At 45.9% G+C, this 19,150-nt stretch overlaps 17 non-coding genes across 17 annotated transcripts; 8 read left to right on the top strand and 9 right to left on the bottom strand.

Moving 5' to 3' along the window:
• Positions 1-1,534: 1,534 nt before the first annotated feature.
• Positions 1,535-1,605, bottom strand: TRNAG-GCC (transfer RNA glycine (anticodon GCC)). The gene has a single exon. It is a non-coding gene; the product is annotated as a tRNA-Gly (tRNA).
• A 3,172-nt stretch (positions 1,606-4,777) lies between these two features.
• TRNAG-GCC (transfer RNA glycine (anticodon GCC)) lies at positions 4,778-4,848 on the bottom strand. Its single transcript has one exon. It is a non-coding gene; the product is annotated as a tRNA-Gly (tRNA).
• A 1,550-nt stretch (positions 4,849-6,398) lies between these two features.
• Positions 6,399-6,469, bottom strand: TRNAG-GCC (transfer RNA glycine (anticodon GCC)). Its single transcript has one exon. It is a non-coding gene; the product is annotated as a tRNA-Gly (tRNA).
• Positions 6,470-6,603: 134 nt separating this feature from the next.
• On the top strand, positions 6,604-6,676 carry TRNAK-CUU (transfer RNA lysine (anticodon CUU)). Its single transcript has one exon. It is a non-coding gene; the product is annotated as a tRNA-Lys (tRNA).
• A 1,343-nt stretch (positions 6,677-8,019) lies between these two features.
• Positions 8,020-8,090, bottom strand: TRNAG-GCC (transfer RNA glycine (anticodon GCC)). Its single transcript has one exon. It is a non-coding gene; the product is annotated as a tRNA-Gly (tRNA).
• Positions 8,091-8,224: 134 nt separating this feature from the next.
• TRNAK-CUU (transfer RNA lysine (anticodon CUU)) lies at positions 8,225-8,297 on the top strand. The gene has a single exon. It is a non-coding gene; the product is annotated as a tRNA-Lys (tRNA).
• A 1,548-nt stretch (positions 8,298-9,845) lies between these two features.
• Positions 9,846-9,918, top strand: TRNAK-CUU (transfer RNA lysine (anticodon CUU)). Its single transcript has one exon. It is a non-coding gene; the product is annotated as a tRNA-Lys (tRNA).
• A 1,343-nt stretch (positions 9,919-11,261) lies between these two features.
• Positions 11,262-11,332, bottom strand: TRNAG-GCC (transfer RNA glycine (anticodon GCC)). Its single transcript has one exon. It is a non-coding gene; the product is annotated as a tRNA-Gly (tRNA).
• Positions 11,333-11,466: 134 nt separating this feature from the next.
• Positions 11,467-11,539, top strand: TRNAK-CUU (transfer RNA lysine (anticodon CUU)). The gene has a single exon. It is a non-coding gene; the product is annotated as a tRNA-Lys (tRNA).
• A 1,343-nt stretch (positions 11,540-12,882) lies between these two features.
• TRNAG-GCC (transfer RNA glycine (anticodon GCC)) lies at positions 12,883-12,953 on the bottom strand. Its single transcript has one exon. It is a non-coding gene; the product is annotated as a tRNA-Gly (tRNA).
• A 134-nt stretch (positions 12,954-13,087) lies between these two features.
• On the top strand, positions 13,088-13,160 carry TRNAK-CUU (transfer RNA lysine (anticodon CUU)). The gene has a single exon. It is a non-coding gene; the product is annotated as a tRNA-Lys (tRNA).
• A 1,343-nt stretch (positions 13,161-14,503) lies between these two features.
• TRNAG-GCC (transfer RNA glycine (anticodon GCC)) lies at positions 14,504-14,574 on the bottom strand. The gene has a single exon. It is a non-coding gene; the product is annotated as a tRNA-Gly (tRNA).
• A 134-nt stretch (positions 14,575-14,708) lies between these two features.
• On the top strand, positions 14,709-14,781 carry TRNAK-CUU (transfer RNA lysine (anticodon CUU)). Its single transcript has one exon. It is a non-coding gene; the product is annotated as a tRNA-Lys (tRNA).
• A 1,343-nt stretch (positions 14,782-16,124) lies between these two features.
• On the bottom strand, positions 16,125-16,195 carry TRNAG-GCC (transfer RNA glycine (anticodon GCC)). Its single transcript has one exon. It is a non-coding gene; the product is annotated as a tRNA-Gly (tRNA).
• A 134-nt stretch (positions 16,196-16,329) lies between these two features.
• Positions 16,330-16,402, top strand: TRNAK-CUU (transfer RNA lysine (anticodon CUU)). Its single transcript has one exon. It is a non-coding gene; the product is annotated as a tRNA-Lys (tRNA).
• A 1,343-nt stretch (positions 16,403-17,745) lies between these two features.
• On the bottom strand, positions 17,746-17,816 carry TRNAG-GCC (transfer RNA glycine (anticodon GCC)). The gene has a single exon. It is a non-coding gene; the product is annotated as a tRNA-Gly (tRNA).
• Positions 17,817-17,950: 134 nt separating this feature from the next.
• On the top strand, positions 17,951-18,023 carry TRNAK-CUU (transfer RNA lysine (anticodon CUU)). The gene has a single exon. It is a non-coding gene; the product is annotated as a tRNA-Lys (tRNA).
• Positions 18,024-19,150: the final 1,127 nt, after the last annotated feature.

Consider the following 19,150-nt stretch of genomic DNA (forward strand, 5'->3'; position numbering starts at 1 on the left):
GTGCTGAAAAACGTGGCCAGGCAAATCAGGCCATACAAGATTGCCTTCTTCTGTGCGGATGGCAAAGGTGAGGCTGGCGCCATTTTGCAATTTTTGACATTTCAGCTCAAGCAAGCAAGCCCGGCTAGCTCAGTCGGTAGAGCATGAGACTCTTAATCTCAGGGTCGTGGGTTTGAGCCCCACGTTGGGCGATCAAAGCTTCTCCTTTTACTTTCTACTAGGCAGAGCTCCTCCAAAACGATTACAAACCATCACCAGGCCATCACTTCCTCTTTCACATGCCACTCCCCACTCCCTTTGCTAACAAACGAAAATGTCATCTCAGCTTTCCCCTTCACTTTTACTCACACAACCTCTTTTAACAACTTTTCAGCAAAAGTGCTTCACCACCCCAAGAAAGAGAAAAACACTCCTTCTTACAATCTTACTCATCTTTCCTATACTACTTTTCTTATCTGCTTTTCCCAGATTTCCGTTGGCTTTACTCCAGTCCTTTTGTCAAGGAGAGACTTACAATCAATCACTTGACAAGGAACAACCACCTGAAAGATACTCATTCTCGTATGCCTGGTGCACACCATGCAATTCCCCATCAGATAGATGGGCCGATAGATCCTTTCCGACAGACACGATCGGATTTCCGTTCGAATTTCCGATCACTACTATGCAAATCCATCAGAAAAACGATCGGAAATCAGATCGGACCTGCCGGAAATCATCTGTTCGACCCATCTATCTGACAGGCATTGGTATGGTGTGTATTAGGCTTTGCACTCCAAAGTTGCTCACATAGCAGTATGAGGAGGGCACTCTGCACACGGCCAGAGATTTAGCTGAGAGGATTGAAAAAAAGGAAGTTGCTCTTTCCCTTAACTTGTTTTTAGATGAGGTACTTCCCAACAAAAGTTACAAACCAAAAAGCCTTTCAGTCCCGGCAAGCAAAAAAAGTGGTTGCTTTCATTTGACTTAAGTTTGTTACTACTTTTTTTTCTGTACTTTTAGTATGTTTTCTTAATTGCTAGGTGCTGGGAAAGCAAGTTGTAGGTAAGCTGACACAACATCTCAACATCTACTGTGAGAAAACTCAGGACAAAAGTAGAATGAATGAGGGCCTAGAGAGAACGCTCCAAATTTGAGCAAGGCCCTGAGTAGAGTGCAAAGACAACAAGGCAAAAAGTTGTAAAACAACACCAGATGAGCAGATGCTGCTGACTTGGCATTTCCGAGGCTTTTCTAGACAGTTAAAAAGAAGCCTAATAGGTGAGTACTGGAGAGGGAGAGATGCTGCACGTCACTGGCACTGCTAGAAGACATGCAAGGCCTTTGGGCACGCAAGTGTCCCAAGGCTGCTTTAACTTGTGTGTCTTAGAGTCATGTTTGCTGGGTACTAGGGTCCCTCTTCTCGACTGTCAGCCAGCACTGTGGCCAAGTGCCACGGTGACTCTTGCAAATGTCCTTAAATGGCTTCTGGCCTGCAGAGATGTCTTAAGCTTGAGAAGTGCAAAGTGTGGAGGTGTGCCAAAATCCTAGCATTTGCATTGGCCGGGAATCGAACCCAGGCCTCCCGCGTGGCAGGCGAGAATTCTACCACTGAACCACCAATGCCTTGCCCTGTTGCTTGGTGCTGAAAAACGTGGCCAGCCAAATCAGGCCATACAAGATTGCCTTCTTCTGTGCGGATGGCAAAGGTGAGGCTGGTGCCATTTTGCAATTTTTGACATTTCAGCTCAAGCAAGCAAGCCCGGCTAGCTCAGTTGGTAGAGCATGAGACTCTTAACCTCAGGGTCGTGGGTTCGAGCCCCACATTGGGCGATCAAAGCTTCTCCTTTTACTTTCTACTAGGCAGAGCTCTTCCAAAACGATTACAAACCATCACCAGGCCATCACTTCCTCTTTCACATGCCACTCCCCACTCCCTTTGCTAACAAACGAAAATGTCATCTCAGCTTTCCCCTTCACTTTTACTCACACAACCTCTTTTAACAACTTTTCAGCAAAAGTGCTTCACCACCCCAAGAAAGAGAAAAACACTCCTTCTTACAATCTTACTCATCTTTCCTATACTACTTTTCTTATCTGCTTTTCCCAGATTTCCGTTGGCTTTACTCCAGTCCTTTTGTCAAGGAGAGACTTACAATCAATCACTTGACAAGGAACAACCACCTGAAAGATACTCATTCTCGTATGCCTGGTGCACACCATGCAATTCCCCATCAGATAGATGGGCCGATAGATCCTTTCCGACAGACACGATCGGATTTCCGTTCGGATTTCCCATCACTACTATGCAAATCCATCAGAAAAACGATCGGAAATCAGATCGGACCTGCCCGGAAATCATCTGTTCGACCCATCTATCTGACAGGCATTGGTATGGTGTGTATTAGGCTTTGCACTCCAAAGTTGCTCACATAGCAGTATGAGGAGGGCACTCTGCACACGGCCAGAGATTTAGCTGAGAGGATTGAAAAAAAGGAAGTTGCTCTTTCCCTTAACTTGTTTTTAGATGAGGTACTTCCCAACAAAAGTTACAAACCAAAAAGCCTTTCAGTCCCGGCAAGCAAAAAAAGTGGTTGCTTTCATTTGACTTAAGTTTGTTACTACTTTTTTTTCTGTACTTTTAGTATGTTTTCTTAATTGCTAGGTGCTGGGAAAGCAAGTTGTAGGTAAGCTGACACAACATCTCAACATCTACTGTGAGAAAACTCAGGACAAAAGTAGAATGAATGAGGGCCTAGAGAGAACGCTCCAAATTTGAGCAAGGCCCTGAGTAGAGTGCAAAGACAACAAGGCAAAAAGTTGTAAAACAACACCAGATGAGCAGATGCTGCTGACTTGGCATTTCCGAGGCTTTTCTAGACAGTTAAAAAGAAGCCTAATAGGTGAGTACTGGAGAGGGAGAGATGCTGCACGTCACTGGCACTGCTAGAAGACATGCAAGGCCTTTGGGCACGCAAGTGTCCCAAGGCTGCTTTAACTTGTGTGTCTTAGAGTCATGTTTGCTGGGTACTAGGGTCCCTCTTCTCGACTGTCAGCCAGCACTGTGGCCAAGTGCCACGGTGACTCTTGCAAATGTCCTTAAATGGCTTCTGGCCTGCAGAGATGTCTTAAGCTTGAGAAGTGCAAAGTGTGGAGGTGTGCCAAAATCCTAGCATTTGCATTGGCCGGGAATCGAACCCGGGCCTCCTGCGTGGCAGGCGAGAATACTACCATTGAACCACCAATGCCTTGCCCTGTTGCTCGGTGCTGAAAAACGTGGCCAGCCAAATCAGGCCATACAAGATTGCCTTCTTCTGTGCGGATGGCAAAGGTGAGGCTGGTGCCATTTTGCAATTTTTGACATTTCAGCTCAAGCAAGCAAGCCTGGCTAGCTCAGTCGGTAGAGCATGAGACTCTTAACCTCAGGGTCGTGGGTTCGAGCCCCATGTTGGGCGATCAAAGCTTCTCCTTTTACTTTCTACTAGGCAGAGCTCCTCCAAAACGATTACAAACCATCACCAGGCCATCACTTCCTCTTTCACATGCCACTCCCCACTCCCTTTGCTAACAAACGAAAATGTCATCTCAGCTTTCCCCTTCACTTTTACTCACACAACCTCTTTTAACAACTTTTCAGCAAAAGTGCTTCACCACCCCAAGAAAGAGAAAAACACTCCTTCTTACAATCTTACTCATCTTTCCTATACTACTTTTCTTATCTGCTTTTCCCAGATTTCCGTTGGCTTTACTCCAGTCCTTTTGTCAAGGAGAGACTTACAATCAATCACTTGACAAGGAACAACCACCTGAAAGATACTCATTCTCGTATGCCTGGTGCACACCATGCAATTCCCCATCAGATAGATGGGCCGATAGATCCTTTCCGACAGACACGATCGGATTTCCGTTCGGATTTCCGATCACTACTATGCAAATCAATCAGAAAAACGATCGGAAATCAGATCGGACCTGCCGGAAATCATCTGTTCGACCCATCTATCTGACAGGCATTGGTATGGTGTGTATTAGGCTTTGCACTCCAAAGGTGCTCACATAGCAGTATGAGGAGGGCACTCTGCACACGGCCTGAGATTTAGCTGAGAGGATTGAAAAAAAGGAAGTTGCTCTTTCCCTTAACTTGTTTTTAGATGAGGTACTTCCCAACAAAAGTTACAAACCAAAAAGCCTTTCAGTCCCGGCAAGCAAAAAAAGTGGTTGCTTTCATTTGACTTAAGTTTGTTACTACTTTTTTTTCTGTACTTTTAGTATGTTTTCTTAATTGCTAGGTGCTGGGAAAGCAAGTTGTAGGTAAGCTGACACAACATCTCAACATCTACTGTGAGAAAACTCAGGACAAAAGTAGAATGAATGAGGGCCTAGAGAGAACGCTCCAAATTTGAGCAAGGCCCTGAGTAGAGTGCAAAGACAACAAGGCAAAAAGTTGTAAAACAACACCAGATAAGCAGATGCTGCTGACTTGGCATTTCCGAGGCTTTTCTAGACAGTTAAAAAGAAGCCTAATAGGTGAGTACTGGAGAGGGAGAGATGCTGCACGTCACTGGCACTGCTAGAAGACATGCAAGGCCTTTGGGCACGCAAGTGTCCCAAGGCTGCTTTAACTTGTGTGTCTTAGAGTCATGTTTGCTGGGTACTAGGGTCCCTCTTCTCGACTGTCAGCCAGCACTGTGGCCAAGTGCCACGGTGACTCTTGCAAATGTCCTTAAATGGCTTCTGGCCTGCAGAGATGTCTTAAGCTTGAGAAGTGCAAAGTGTGGAGGTGTGCCAAAATCCTAGCATTTGCATTGGCCGGGAATCGAACCCGGGCCTCCCGCGTGGCAGGCGAGAATTCTACCACTGAACCACCAATGCCTTGCCCTGTTGCTCGGGGCTGAAAAACGTGGCCAGCCAAATCAGGCCATACAAGATTGCCTTCTTCTGTGCGGATGGCAAAGGTGAGGCTGGCGCCATTTTGCAATTTTTGACATTTCAGCTCAAGCAAGCAAGCCCGGCTAGCTCAGTCGGTAGAGCATGAGACTCTTAATCTCAGGGTCGTGGGTTTGAGCCCCACGTTGGGCGATCAAAGCTTCTCCTTTTACTTTCTACTAGGCAGAGCTCCTCCAAAACGATTACAAACCATCACCAGGCCATCACTTCCTCTTTCACATGCCACTCCCCACTCCCTTTGCTAACAAACGAAAATGTCATCTCAGCTTTCCCCTTCACTTTTACTCACACAACCTCTTTTAACAACTTTTCAGCAAAAGTGCTTCACCACCCCAAGAAAGAGAAAAACACTCCTTCTTACAATCTTACTCATCTTTCCTATACTACTTTTCTTATCTGCTTTTCCCAGATTTCCGTTGGCTTTACTCCAGTCCTTTTGTCAAGGAGAGACTTACAATCAATCACTTGACAAGGAACAACCACCTGAAAGATACTCATTCTCGTATGCCTGGTGCACACCATGCAATTCCCCATCAGATAGATGGGCCGATAGATCCTTTCCGACAGACACGATCGGATTTCCGTTCGGATTTCCGATCACTACTATGCAAATCCATCAGAAAAACGATCGGAAATCAGATCGGACCTGCCGGAAATCATCTGTTCGACCCATCTATCTGACAGGCATTGGTATGGTGTGTATAAGGCTTTGCACTCCAAAGTTGCTCACATAGCAGTATGAGGAGGGCACTCTGCACACGGCCAGAGATTTAGCTGAGAGGATTGAAAAAAAGGAAGTTGCTCTTTCCCTTAACTTGTTTTTAGATGAGGTACTTCCCAACAAAAGTTACAAACCAAAAAGCCTTTCAGTCCCGGCAAGCAAAAAAAGTGGTTGCTTTCATTTGACTTAAGTTTGTTACTACTTTTTTTTCTGTACTTTTAGTATGTTTTCTTAATTGCTAGGTGCTGGGAAAGCAAGTTGTAGGTAAGCTGACACAACATCTCAACATCTACTGTGAGAAAACTCAGGACAAAAGTAGAATGAATGAGGGCCTAGAGAGAACGCTCCAAATTTGAGCAAGGCCCTGAGTAGAGTGCAAAGACAACAAGGCAAAAAGTTGTAAAACAACACCAGATGAGCAGATGCTGCTGACTTGGCATTTCCGAGGCTTTTCTAGACAGTTAAAAAGAAGCCTAATAGGTGAGTACTGGAGAGGGAGAGATGCTGCACGTCACTGGCACTGCTAGAAGACATGCAAGGCCTTTGGGCACGCAAGTGTCCCAAGGCTGCTTTAACTTGTGTGTCTTAGAGTCATGTTTGCTGGGTACTAGGGTCCCTCTTCTCGACTGTCAGCCAGCACTGTGGCCAAGTGCCACGGTGACTCTTGCAAATGTCCTTAAATGGCTTCTGGCCTGCAGAGATGTCTTAAGCTTGAGAAGTGCAAAGTGTGGAGGTGTGCCAAAATCCTAGCATTTGCATTGGCCGGGAATCGAACCCGGGCCTCCCGCGTGGCAGGCGAGAATTCTACCACTGAACCACCAATGCCTTGCCCTGTTGCTCGGTGCTGAAAAACGTGGCCAGCCAAATCAGGCCATACAAGATTGCCTTCTTCTGTGCGGATGGCAAAGGTGAGGCTGGTGCCATTTTGCAATTTTTGACATTTCAGCTCAAGCAAGCAAGCCCGGCTAGCTCAGTCGGTAGAGCATGAGACTCTTAATCTCAGGGTCGTGGGTTCGAGCCCCACGTTGGGCGATCAAAGCTTCTCCTTTTACTTTCTACTAGGCAGAGCTCCTCCAAAACGATTACAAACCATCACCAGGCCATCACTTCCTCTTTCACATGCCACTCCCCACTCCCTTTGCTAACAAACGAAAATGTCATCTCAGCTTTCCCCTTCACTTTTACTCACACAACCTCTTTTAACAACTTTTCAGCAAAAGTGCTTCACCACCCCAAGAAAGAGAAAAACACTCCTTCTTACAATCTTACTCATCTTTCCTATACTACTTTTCTTATCTGCTTTTCCCAGATTTCCGTTGGCTTTACTCCAGTCCTTTTGTCAAGGAGAGACTTACAATCAATCACTTGACAAGGAACAACCACCTGAAAGATACTCATTCTCGTATGCCTGGTGCACACCATGCAATTCCCCATCAGATAGATGGGCCGATAGATCCTTTCCGACAGACACGATCGGATTTCCGTTCGGATTTCCCATCACTACTATGCAAATCCATCAGAAAAACGATCGGAAATCAGATCGGACCTGCCGGAAATCATCTGTTCGACCCATCTATCTGACAGGCATTGGTATGGTGTGTATTAGGCTTTGCACTCCAAAGGTGCTCACATAGCAGTATGAGGAGGGCACTCTGCACACGGCCTGAGATTTAGCTGAGAGGATTGAAAAAAAGGAAGTTGCTCTTTCCCTTAACTTGTTTTTAGATGAGGTACTTCCCAACAAAAGTTACAAACCAAAAAGCCTTTCAGTCCCGGCAAGCAAAAAAAGTGGTTGCTTTCATTTGACTTAAGTTTGTTACTACTTTTTTTTCTGTACTTTTAGTATGTTTTCTTAATTGCTAGGTGCTGGGAAAGCAAGTTGTAGGTAAGCTGACACAACATCTCAACATCTACTGTGAGAAAACTCAGGACAAAAGTAGAATGAATGAGGGCCTAGAGAGAACGCTCCAAATTTGAGCAAGGCCCTGAGTAGAGTGCAAAGACAACAAGGCAAAAAGTTGTAAAACAACACCAGATGAGCAGATGCTGCTGACTTGGCATTTCCGAGGCTTTTCTAGACAGTTAAAAAGAAGCCTAATAGGTGAGTACTGGAGAGGGAGAGATGCTGCACGTCACTGGCACTGCTAGAAGACATGCAAGGCCTTTGGGCACGCTAGTGTCCCAAGGCTGCTTTAACTTGTGTGTCTTAGAGTCATGTTTGCTGGGTACTAGGGTCCCTCTTCTCGACTGTCAGCCAGCACTGTGGCCAAGTGCCACGGTGACTCTTGCAAATGTCCTTAAATGGCTTCTGGCCTGCAGAGATGTCTTAAGCTTGAGAAGTGCAAAGTGTGGAGGTGTGCCAAAATCCTAGCATTTGCATTGGCCGGGAATCGAACCCGGGCCTCCCGCGTGGCAGGCGAGAATTCTACCACTGAACCACCAATGCCTTGCCCTGTTGCTCGGTGCTGAAAAACGTGGCCAGCCAAATCAGGCCATACAAGATTGCCTTCTTCTGTGCGGATGGCAAAGGTGAGGCTGGTGCCATTTTGCAATTTTTGACATTTCAGCTCAAGCAAGCAAGCCTGGCTAGCTCAGTCGGTAGAGCATGAGACTCTTAATCTCAGGGTCGTGGGTTCGAGCCCCACGTTGGGCGATCAAAGCTTCTCCTTTTACTTTCTACTAGGCAGAGCTCCTCCAAAACGATTACAAACCATCAACAGGCCATCACTTCCTCTTTCACATGCCACTCCCCACTCCCTTTGCTAACAAACGAAAATGTCATCTCAGCTTTCCCCTTCACTTTTACTCACACAACCTCTTTTAACAACTTTTCAGCAAAAGTGCTTCACCACCCCAAGAAAGAGAAAAACACTCCTTCTTACAATCTTACTCATCTTTCCTATACTACTTTTCTTATCTGCTTTTCCCAGATTTCCGTTGGCTTTACTCCAGTCCTTTTGTCAAGGAGAGACTTACAATCAATCACTTGACAAGGAACAACCACCTGAAAGATACTCATTCTCGTATGCCTGGTGCACACCATGCAATTTCCCATCAGATAGATGGGACGATAGATCCTTTCCGACAGACACGATCGGATTTCCGTTCGGATTTCCGATCACTACTATGCAAATCCATCAGAAAAACGATCGGAAATCAGATCGGACCTGCCGGAAATCATCTGTTCGACCCATCTATCTGACAGGCATTGGTATGGTGTGTATTAGGCTTTGCACTCCAAAGGTGCTCACATAGCAGTATGAGGAGGGCACTCTGCACACGGCCTGAGATTTAGCTGAGAGGATTGAAAAAAAGGAAGTTGCTCTTTCCCTTAACTTGTTTTTAGATGAGGTACTTCCCAACAAAAGTTACAAACCAAAAAGCCTTTCAGTCCCGGCAAGCAAAAAAAGTGGTTGCTTTCATTTAACTTAAGTTTGTTACTACTTTTTTTTCTGTACTTTTAGTATGTTTTCTTAATTGCTAGGTGCTGGGAAAGCAAGTTGTAGGTAAGCTGACACAACATCTCAACATCTACTGTGAGAAAACTCAGGACAAAAGTAGAATGAATGAGGGCCTAGAGAGAACGCTCCAAATTTGAGCAGGGCCCTGAGTAGAGTGCAAAGACAACAAGGCAAAATGTTGTAAAACAACACCAGATGAGCAGATGCTGCTGACTTGGCATTTCCGAGGCTTTTCTAGACAGTTAAAAAGAAGCCTAATAGGTGAGTACTGGAGAGGGAGAGATGCTGCACGTCACTGGCACTGCTAGAAGACATGCAAGGCCTTTGGGCACGCAAGTGTCCCAAGGCTGCTTTAACTTGTGTGTCTTAGAGTCATGTTTGCTGGGTACTAGGGTCCCTCTTCTCGACTGTCAGCCAGCACTGTGGCCAAGTGCCACGGTGACTCTTGCAAATGTCCTTAAATGGCTTCTGGCCTGCAGAGATGTCTTAAGCTTGAGAAGTGCAAAGTGTGGAGGTGTGCCAAAATCCTAGCATTTGCATTGGCCGGGAATCAAACCCGGGCCTCCCACGTGGCAGGCGAGAATTCTACCACTGAACCACCAATGCCTTGCCCTGTTGCTCGGGGCTGAAAAACGTGGCCAGCCAAATCAGGCCATACAAGATTGCCTTCTTCTGTGCGGATGGCAAAGGTGAGGCTGGCGCCATTTTGCAATTTTTGACATTTCAGCTCAAGCAAGCAAGCCCGGCTGGCTCAGTCGGTAGAGCATGAGACTCTTAATCTCAGGGTCGTGGGTTCGAGCCCCACGTTGGGCGATCAAAGCTTGTCCTTTTACTTTCTACTAGGCAGAGCTCCTCCAAAACGATTACAAACCATCACCAGGCCATCACTTCCTCTTTCACATGCCACTCCCCACTCCCTTTGCTAACAAACGAAAATGTCATCTCAGCTTTCCCCTTCACTTTTACTCACACAACCTCTTTTAACAACTTTTCAGCAAAAGTGCTTCACCACCCCAAGAAAGAGAAAAACACTCCTTCTTACAATCTTACTCATCTTTCCTATACTACTTTTCTTATCTGCTTTTCCCAGATTTCCGTTGGCTTTACTCCAGTCCTTTTGTCAAGGAGAGACTTACAATCAATCACTTGACAAGGAACAACCACCTGAAAGATACTCATTCTCGTATGCCTGGTGCACACCATGCAATTCCCCATCAGATAGATGGGCCGATAGATCCTTTCCGACAGACACGATCGGATTTCCGTTCGGATTTCCGATCACTACTATGCAAATCAATCAGAAAAACGATCGGAAATCAGATCGGACCTGCCGGAAATCATCTGTTCGACCCATCTATCTGACAGGCATTGGTATGGTGTGTATTAGGCTTTGCACTCCAAAGGTGCTCACATAGCAGTATGAGGAGGGCACTCTGCACACGGCCTGAGATTTAGCTGAGAGGATTGAAAAAAAGGAAGTTGCTCTTTCCCTTAACTTGTTTTTAGATGAGGTACTTCCCAACAAAAGTTACAAACCAAAAAGCCTTTCAGTCCCGGCAAGCAAAAAAAGTGGTTGCTTTCATTTGACTTAAGTTTGTTACTACTTTTTTTTCTGTACTTTTAGTATGTTTTCTTAATTGCTAGGTGCTGGGAAAGCAAGTTGTAGGTAAGCTGACACAACATCTCAACATCTACTGTGAGAAAACTCAGGACAAAAGTAGAATGAATGAGGGCCTAGAGAGAACGCTCCAAATTTGAGCAAGGCCCTGAGTAGAGTGCAAAGACAACAAGGCAAAAAGTTGTAAAACAACACCAGATGAGCAGATGCTGCTGACTTGGCATTTCCGAGGCTTTTCTAGACAGTTAAAAAGAAGCCTAATAGGTGAGTACTGGAGAGGGAGAGATGCTGCACGTCACTGGCACTGCTAGAAGACATGCAAGGCCTTTGGGCACGCAAGTGTCCCAAGGCTGCTTTAACTTGTGTGTCTTAGAGTCATGTTTGCTGGGTACTAGGGTCCCTCTTCTCGACTGTCAGCCAGCACTGTGGCCAAGTGCCACGGTGACTCTTGCAAATGTCCTTAAATGGCTTCTGGCCTGCAGAGATGTCTTAAGCTTGAGAAGTGCAAAGTGTGGAGGTGTGACAAAATCCTAGCATTTGCATTGGCCGGGAATCGAACCCGGGCCTCCCGCGTGGCAGGCGAGAATTCTACCACTGAACCACCAATGCCTTGCCCTGCTGCTCGGTGCTGAAAAACGTGGCCAGCCAAATCAGGCCATACAAGATTGCCTTCTTCTGTGCGGATGGCAAAGGTGAGGCTGGCGCCATTTTGCAATTTTTGACATTTCAGCTCAAGCAAGCAAGCCCGGCTAGCTCAGTCGGTAGAGCATGAGACTCTTAATCTCAGGGTCGTGGGTTCGAGCCCCACGTTGGGCGATCAAAGCTTGTCCTTTTACTTTCTACTAGGCAGAGCTCCTCCAAAACGATTACAAACCATCACCAGGCCATCACTTCCTCTTTCACATGCCACTCCCCACTCCCTTTGCTAACAAACGAAAATGTCATCTCAGCTTTCCCCTTCACTTTTACTCACACAACCTCTTTTAACAACTTTTCAGCAAAAGTGCTTCACCACCCCAAGAAAGAGAAAAACACTCCTTCTTACAATCTTACTCATCTTTCCTATACTACTTTTCTTATCTGCTTTTCCCAGATTTCCGTTGGCTTTACTCCAGTCCTTTTGTCAAGGAGAGACTTACAATCAATCACTTGACAAGGAACAACCACCTGAAAGATACTCATTCTCGTATGCCTGGTGCACACCATGCAATTCCCCATCAGATAGATGGGCCGATAGATCCTTTCCGACAGACACGATCGGATTTCCGTTCGGATTTCCGATCACTACTATGCAAATCAATCAGAAAAACGATCGGAAATCAGATCGGACCTGCCGGAAATCATCTGTTCGACCCATCTATCTGACAGGCATTGGTATGGTGTGTATTAGGCTTTGCACTCCAAAGGTGCTCACATAGCAGTATGAGGAGGGCACTCTGCACACGGCCTGAGATTTAGCTGAGAGGATTGAAAAAAAGGAAGTTGCTCTTTCCCTTAACTTGTTTTTAGATGAGGTACTTCCCAACAAAAGTTACAAACCAAAAAGCCTTTCAGTCCCGGCAAGCAAAAAAAGTGGTTGCTTTCATTTGACTTAAGTTTGTTACTACTTTTTTTTCTGTACTTTTAGTATGTTTTCTTAATTGCTAGGTGCTGGGAAAGCAAGTTGTAGGTAAGCTGACACAACATCTCAACATCTACTGTGAGAAAACTCAGGACAAAAGTAGAATGAATGAGGGCCTAGAGAGAACGCTCCAAATTTGAGCAAGGCCCTGAGTAGAGTGCAAAGACAACAAGGCAAAAAGTTGTAAAACAACACCAGATGAGCAGATGCTGCTGACTTGGCATTTCCGAGGCTTTTCTAGACAGTTAAAAAGAAGCCTAATAGGTGAGTACTGGAGAGGGAGAGATGCTGCACGTCACTGGCACTGCTAGAAGACATGCAAGGCCTTTGGGCACGCAAGTGTCCCAAGGCTGCTTTAACTTGTGTGTCTTAGAGTCATGTTTGCTGGGTACTAGGGTCCCTCTTCTCGACTGTCAGCCAGCACTGTGGCCAAGTGCCACGGTGACTCTTGCAAATGTCCTTAAATGGCTTCTGGCCTGCAGAGATGTCTTAAGCTTGAGAAGTGCAAAGTGTGGAGGTGTGCCAAAATCCTAGCATTTGCATTGGCCGGGAATCGAACCCGGGCCTCCCGCGTGGCAGGCGAGAATTCTACCACTGAACCACCAATGCCTTGCGCTGTTGCTCGGTGCTGAAAAACGTGGCCAGCCAAATCAGGCCATACAAGATTGCCTTCTTCTGTGCGGATGGCAAAGGTGAGGCTGGCGCCATTTTGCAATTTTTGACATTTCAGCTCAAGCAAGCAAGCCCGGCTAGCTCAGTCGGTAGAGCATGAGACTCTTAATCTCAGGGTCGTGGGTTCGAGCCCCACGTTGGGCGATAAAAGCTTCTCCTTTTACTTTCTACTAGGCAGAGCTCCTCCAAAACGATTACAAACCATCACCAGGCCATCACTTCCTCTTTCACATGCCACTCCCCACTCCCTTTGCTAACAAACGAAAATGTCATCTCAGCTTTCCCCTTCACTTTTACTCACACAACCTCTTTTAACAACTTTTCAGCAAAAGTGCTTCACCACCCCAAGAAAGAGAAAAACACTCCTTCTTACAATCTTACTCATCTTTCCTATACTACTTTTCTTATCTGCTTTTCCCAGATTTCCGTTGGCTTTACTCCAGTCCTTTTGTCAAGGAGAGACTTACAATTAATCACTTGACAAGGAACAACCACCTGAAAGATACTCATTCTCGTATGCCTGGTGCACACCATGCAATTCCCCATCAGATAGATGGGCCGATAGATCCTTTCCGACAGACACGATCGGATTTCCGTTCGGATTTCCGATCACTACTATGCAAATCAATCAGAAAAACGATCGGAAATCAGATCGGACCTGCCGGAAATCATCTGTTCGACCCATCTATCTGACAGGCATTGGTATGGTGTGTATTAGGCTTTGCACTCCAAAGGTGCTCACATAGCAGTATGAGGAGGGCACTCTGCACACGGCCTGAGATTTAGCTGAGAGGATTGAAAAAAAGGAAGTTGCTCTTTCCCTTAACTTGTTTTTAGATGAGGTACTTCCCAACAAAAGTTACAAACCAAAAAGCCTTTCAGTCCCGGCAAGCAAAAAAAGTGGTTGCTTTCATTTGACTTAAGTTTGTTACTACTTTTTTTTCTGTACTTTTAGTATGTTTTCTTAATTGCTAGGTGCTGGGAAAGCAAGTTGTAGGTAAGCTGACACAACATCTCAACATCTACTGTGAGAAAACTCAGGACAAAAGTAGAATGAATGAGGGCCTAGAGAGAACGCTCCAAATTTGAGCAAGGCCCTGAGTAGAGTGCAAAGACAACAAGGCAAAAAGTTGTAAAACAACACCAGATGAGCAGATGCTGCTGACTTGGCATTTCCGAGGCTTTTCTAGACAGTTAAAAAGAAGCCTAATAGGTGAGTACTGGAGAGGGAGAGATGCTGCACGTCACTGGCACTGCTAGAAGACATGCAAGGCCTTTGGGCACGCAAGTGTCCCAAGGCTGCTTTAACTTGTGTGTCTTAGAGTCATGTTTGCTGGGTACTAGGGTCCCTCTTCTCGACTGTCAGCCAGCACTGTGGCCAAGTGCCACGGTGACTCTTGCAAATGTCCTTAAATGGCTTCTGGCCTGCAGAGATGTCTTAAGCTTGAGAAGTGCAAAGTGTGGAGGTGTGACAAAATCCTAGCATTTGCATTGGCCGGGAATCGAACCCGGGCCTCCCGCGTGGCAGGCGAGAATTCTACCACTGAACCACCAATGCCTTGCCCTGCTGCTCGGTGCTGAAAAACGTGGCCAGCCAAATCAGGCCATACAAGATTGCCTTCTTCTGTGCGGATGGCAAAGGTGAGGCTGGCGCCATTTTGCAATTTTTGACATTTCAGCTCAAGCAAGCAAGCCCGGCTAGCTCAGTCGGTAGAGCATGAGACTCTTAATCTCAGGGTCGTGGGTTCGAGCCCCACGTTGGGCGATCAAAGCTTGTCCTTTTACTTTCTACTAGGCAGAGCTCCTCCAAAACGATTACAAACCATCACCAGGCCATCACTTCCTCTTTCACATGCCACTCCCCACTCCCTTTGCTAACAAACGAAAATGTCATCTCAGCTTTCCCCTTCACTTTTACTCACACAACCTCTTTTAACAACTTTTCAGCAAAAGTGCTTCACCACCCCAAGAAAGAGAAAAACACTCCTTCTTACAATCTTACTCATCTTTCCTATACTACTTTTCTTATCTGCTTTTCCCAGATTTCCGTTGGCTTTACTCCAGTCCTTTTGTCAAGGAGAGACTTACAATCAATCACTTGACAAGGAACAACCACCTGAAAGATACTCATTCTCGTATGCCTGGTGCACACCATGCAATTCCCCATCAGATAGATGGGCCGATAGATCCTTTCCGACAGACACGATCGGATTTCCGTTCGGATTTCCGATCACTACTATGCAAATCAATCAGAAAAACGATCGGAAATCAGATCGGACCTGCCGGAAATCATCTGTTCGACCCATCTATCTGACAGGCATTGGTATGGTGTGTATTAGGCTTTGCACTCCAAAGGTGCTCACATAGCAGTATGAGGAGGGCACTCTGCACACGGCCTGAGATTTAGCTGAGAGGATTGAAAAAAAGGAAGTTGCTCTTTCCCTTAACTTGTTTTTAGATGAGGTACTTCCCAACAAAAGTTACAAACCAAAAAGCCTTTCAGTCCCGGCAAGCAAAAAAAGTGGTTGCTTTCATTTGACTTAAGTTTGTTACTACTTTTTTTTCTGTACTTTTAGTATGTTTTCTTAATTGCTAGGTGCTGGGAAAGCAAGTTGTAGGTAAGCTGACACAACATCTCAACATCTACTGTGAGAAAACTCAGGACAAAAGTAGAATGAATGAGGGCCTAGAGAGAACGCTCCAAATTTGAGCAAGGCCCTGAGTAGAGTGCAAAGACAACAAGGCAAAAAGTTGTAAAACAACACCAGATGAGCAGATGCTGCTGACTTGGCATTTCCGAGGCTTTTCTAGACAGTTAAAAAGAAGCCTAATAGGTGAGTACTGGAGAGGGAGAGATGCTGCACGTCACTGGCACTGCTAGAAGACATGCAAGGCCTTTGGGCACGCAAGTGTCCCAAGGCTGCTTTAACTTGTGTGTCTTAGAGTCATGTTTGCTGGGTACTAGGGTCCCTCTTCTCGACTGTCAGCCAGCACTGTGGCCAAGTGCCACGGTGACTCTTGCAAATGTCCTTAAATGGCTTCTGGCCTGCAGAGATGTCTTAAGCTTGAGAAGTGCAAAGTGTGGAGGTGTGCCAAAATCCTAGCATTTGCATTGGCCGGGAATCGAACCCGGGCCTCCCGCGTGGCAGGCGAGAATTCTACCACTGAACCACCAATGCCTTGCCCTGTTGCTCGGTGCTGAAAAACGTGGCCAGCCAAATCAGGCCATACAAGATTGCCTTCTTCTGTGCGGATGGCAAAGGTTAGGCTGGCGCCATTTTGCAATTTTTGACATTTCAGCTCAAGCAAGCAAGCCCGGCTAGCTCAGTCGGTAGAGCATGAGACTCTTAATCTCAGGGTCGTGGGTTCGAGCCCCACGTTGGGCGATAAAAGCTTCTCCTTTTACTTTCTACTAGGCAGAGCTCCTCCAAAACGATTACAAACCATCACCAGGCCATCACTTCCTCTTTCACATGCCACTCCCCACTCCCTTTGCTAACAAACGAAAATGTCATCTCAGCTTTCCCCTTCACTTTTACTCACACAACCTCTTTTAACAACTTTTCAGCAAAAGTGCTTCACCACCCCAAGAAAGAGAAAAACACTCCTTCTTACAATCTTACTCATCTTTCCTATACTACTTTTCTTATCTGCTTTTCCCAGATTTCCGTTGGCTTTACTCCAGTCCTTTTGTCAAGGAGAGACTTACAATCAATCACTTGACAAGGAACAACCACCTGAAAGATACTCATTCTCGTATGCCTGGTGCACACCATGCAATTCCCCATCAGATAGATGGGCCGATAGATCCTTTCCGACAGACACGATCGGATTTCCGTTCGGATTTCCGATCACTACTATGCAAATCAATCAGAAAAACGATCGGAAATCAGATCGGACCTGCCGGAAATCATCTGTTCGACCCATCTATCTGACAGGCATTGGTATGGTGTGTATTAGGCTTTGCACTCCAAAGGTGCTCACATAGCAGTATGAGGAGGGCACTCTGCACACGGCCTGAGATTTAGCTGAGAGGATTGAAAAAAAGGAAGTTGCTCTTTCCCTTAACTTGTTTTTAGATGAGGTACTTCCCAACAAAAGTTACAAACCAAAAAGCCTTTCAGTCCCGGCAAGCAAAAAAAGTGGTTGCTTTCATTTGACTTAAGTTTGTTACTACTTTTTTTTCTGTACTTTTAGTATGTTTTCTTAATTGCTAGGTGCTGGGAAAGCAAGTTGTAGGTAAGCTGACACAACATCTCAACATCTACTGTGAGAAAACTCAGGACAAAAGTAGAATGAATGAGGGCCTAGAGAGAACGCTCCAAATTTGAGCAAGGCCCTGAGTAGAGTGCAAAGACAACAAGGCAAAAAGTTGTAAAACAACACCAGATGAGCAGATGCTGCTGACTTGGCATTTCCGAGGCTTTTCTAGACAGTTAAAAAGAAGCCTAATAGGTGAGTACTGGAGAGGGAGAGATGCTGCACGTCACTGGCACTGCTAGAAGACATGCAAGGCCTTTGGGCACGCAAGTGTCCCAAGGCTGCTTTAACTTGTGTGTCTTAGAGTCATGTTTGCTGGGTACTAGGGTCCCTCTTCTCGACTGTCAGCCAGCACTGTGGCCAAGTGCCACGGTGACTCTTGCAAATGTCCTTAAATGGCTTCTGGCCTGCAGAGATGTCTTAAGCTTGAGAAGTGCAAAGTGTGGAGGTGTGCCAAAATCCTAGCATTTGCATTGGCCGGGAATCGAACCCGGGCCTCCCGCGTGGCAGGCGAGAATTCTACCACTGAACCACCAATGCCTTGCCCTGCTGCTCGGTGCTGAAAAACGTGGCCAGCCAAATCAGGCCATACAAGATTGCCTTCTTCTGTGCGGATGGCAAAGGTGAGGCTGGTGCCATTTTGCAATTTTTGACATTTCAGCTCAAGCAAGCAAGCCCGGCTAGCTCAGTCGGTAGAGCATGAGACTCTTAATCTCAGGGTCGTGGGTTCGAGCCCCATGTTGGGCGATCAAAGCTTCTCCTTTTACTTTCTACTAGGCAGAGCTCCTCCAAAACGATTACAAACCATCACCAGGCCATCACTTCCTCTTTCACATGCCACTCCCCACTCCCTTTGCTAACAAACGAAAATGTCATCTCAGCTTTCCCCTTCACTTTTACTCACACAACCTCTTTTAACAACTTTTCAGCAAAAGTGCTTCACCACCCCAAGAAAGAGAAAAACACTCCTTCTTACAATCTTACTCATCTTTCCTATACTACTTTTCTTATCTGCTTTTCCCAGATTTCCGTTGGCTTTACTCCAGTCCTTTTGTCAAGGAGAGACTTACAATCAATCACTTGACAAGGAACAACCACCTGAAAGATACTCATTCTCGTATGCCTGGTGCACACCATGCAATTTCCCATCAGATAGATGGGACGATAGATCCTTTCCGACAGACACGATCGGATTTCCGTTCGGATTTCCGATCACTACTATGCAAATCCATCAGAAAAACGATCGGAAATCAGATCGGACCTGCCGGAAATCATCTGTTCGACCCATCTATCTGACAGGCATTGGTATGGTGTGTATTAGGCTTTGCACTCCAAAGGTGCTCACATAGCAGTATGAGGAGGGCACTCTGCACACGGCCTGAGATTTAGCTGAGAGGATTGAAAAAAAGGAAGTTGCTCTTTCCCTTAACTTGTTTTTAGATGAGGTACTTCCCAACAAAAGTTACAAACCAAAAAGCCTTTCAGTCCCGGCAAGCAAAAAAAGTGGTTGCTTTCATTTGACTTAAGTTTGTTACTACTTTTTTTTCTGTACTTTTAGTATGTTTTCTTAATTGCTAGGTGCTGGGAAAGCAAGTTGTAGGTAAGCTGACACAACATCTCAACATCTACTGTGAGAAAACTCAGGACAAAAGTAGAATGAATGAGGGCCTAGAGAGAACGCTCCAAATTTGAGCAAGGCCCTGAGTAGAGTGCAAAGACAACAAGGCAAAAAGTTGTAAAACAACACCAGATGAGCAGATGCTGCTGACTTGGCATTTCCGAGGCTTTTCTAGACAGTTAAAAAGAAGCCTAATAGGTGAGTACTGGAGAGGGAGAGATGCTGCACGTCACTGGCACTGCTAGAAGACATGCAA

This window comes from Hyperolius riggenbachi, chromosome 4 (genome assembly GCF_040937935.1).
Source record: "Hyperolius riggenbachi isolate aHypRig1 chromosome 4, aHypRig1.pri, whole genome shotgun sequence".
Classification (NCBI taxonomy): Eukaryota; Metazoa; Chordata; class Amphibia; order Anura; family Hyperoliidae; genus Hyperolius; species Hyperolius riggenbachi.